The sequence below is a fragment of the Gavialis gangeticus genome, unplaced genomic scaffold (assembly GCF_001723915.1).
Source record: "Gavialis gangeticus isolate Ggan-Ray unplaced genomic scaffold, GavGan_comp1, whole genome shotgun sequence".
NCBI lineage: Eukaryota > Metazoa > Chordata > Crocodylia > Gavialidae > Gavialis > Gavialis gangeticus.
In genome coordinates this window covers 5,687,737-5,689,729 of record NW_017728994.1, presented here as the reverse complement: position 1 = coordinate 5,689,729, position 1,993 = coordinate 5,687,737, and the positions used below count along the sequence as shown (strand labels likewise).

Sequence of the window (1,993 nt, the reverse complement as noted above, 5' to 3'; positions counted from 1 at the left end):
ATCTGCTCAAGTCCCTTCTGACCCTACCAACTATGAAACTTATAATTGTAGGAAGAGAAAAAATGGCCAGAGAAAAAGCATCTTTAGACCATGGGTTTGCTTAGATTTTTTAACAGATGGATGCGATCAGATTGGCTGTTTGATCTGTTTTCATTTAACACAAGGTGAAATTCTGCCCCAAGTGTAGTCAATGGCAATTTTTCCATTGACTTCAAGAGCACTAGAATTACACGGTGGGTATGTACAGACATTCAAGGATGTTAGATCCAGTTAAAAACAGCTGCCCAATCTAAGGTAAATCAGGATTGTAGGGCTAGTAGGGGAAATTGGAGGGACTGGGGGACAAGTGGGATTAGGGGGTTCGTGGGGTCTGCAGGGGCTCTCTTCTGCCCCTTCCTCCCAGGGCCAAGGGCTATTCTTAGCTCCACAAATCCCCTCCACCCCAAATGAACAATCCCACCCAATGAACTTTCCCAGCCCCAAGACTGTGCTGGAACTGTACAGAAGTTCAGTTAGATCGGTTTTGCCAATCTCAATCTAAATTAGACTACCTCCAAGGTACAGTTTACTTAGATTGGGTCATCCATTTTTAGTCCAATCTAACCTTTCTGAACCTCTGTGTGCAGTTCCCTAGTTGGGCCAATCTAAGTATAAGGTCTGTACCTGGGTGGATTAGATCAGGTGGCCATTTTAAACATGATCTAATCTCTCCAGACGTTTGTACCTAGCCTGGACGTCTGAATCTTGATTTGTGTGGACAAGATGGAAGAGGGATCAAGAGGGTTGCATATTTGCTGGAGCCCCTGGAGAAGCAGGAGTCTGAGAGACAGAGGCAGTTTGACAAGGTTCAACAGGCCAGGGTTATAAATCATTAAACACTGAAAGGCAGCAGTTAAAATAAAGCATCAACAGATGAGGACTGAAAGCAGTAGAACAAAAGAGACCCTTGGGTCATGAATTTAAAAAAAAAAAAGAGAAAAGGATTTGTGCCCATCCTCATCTTAATCACTTTCCTTGATGATTTTCTTTATCCCCTTCAATCTTGCCTCTGATTTTGCCAGTTTAGGTTGCAACAGCTTTGGAGCAGAGGCTGTGTTTGTCTATGTTCATTGTATAGCATTTTAGGAAGTGCTGTCATATGAGTAATTAGAACTCTGGATTGACAAAGGATGTGTGGTCATTTAGCCCCAATCTATTAAATAAATATAGTGTTCAATAACCACATGGAGAATGTTTTGGCAGTAGTGGTAAAATTGACCTGTATTCTCAGGATATTTAGCATCAGGAATAGCCAAATAAGAATTCCATAGGCAAAGTGCAGGTGCTGGGATAGTTTGCTCAGAACAGATGTCCCTTGGCTTTTTGTCAGTCTGCTTTTCATTCAGGTGTGAGATGACTGTGCAAGTACCTTCTTATAGTTAAAATTAAAGGACACATTTCTTGTTTTCCTATTTTGGCTTGGTGTAATTTTATCACTGAGTGATGGGAATATCTTTATTACTTACCAAGAAAACTACATTAGAAGAGCTTTTTTAGGTCGCAAAGTCAAGCACTTGTAAACTAGGAAATACCCAATTAAAGTTGTCCATACCTGCAACCTGTACACTGAATAAGGCCAGGGTCCTGTGAAAAATCAGTAGCATGTGATCATGCAATTAAAATACTATTATAATGCAGTTTCACAAGTAGCAGTAGATCTGTTTGAGTAGTATTGGAGTGATGTTATAGCTATGATGGTCCAAAAAATATGAGAGGTAAACATTTTTGTGGGTGTTAGCTCTTATTGGAACTGTATAGTTAGAGTAGACCAACCACACAGCGTGTCCAATAAACGTGTTGACATTTTTTTACTTTGTAACACTTGACCTAAATAGCTTTCCTTTGAAGTATTCTGGTATAATTTCCTAAGGTTTCTTTAAGAGATAAAAAATGAAAGAAAAATTTTGATATCTGCAACTAAACAACTAAAGCCCCATCATCCACCAATCCAGAA

The 1,993-nt window shown here is 39.8% G+C and overlaps 1 protein-coding gene across 1 annotated transcript in view; it reads right to left on the bottom strand.

The window, feature by feature from the left end:
* Positions 1-1,993, bottom strand: part of OPN4 (opsin 4) — a 66,355-nt gene that overhangs the window by 24,102 nt on the left and 40,260 nt on the right.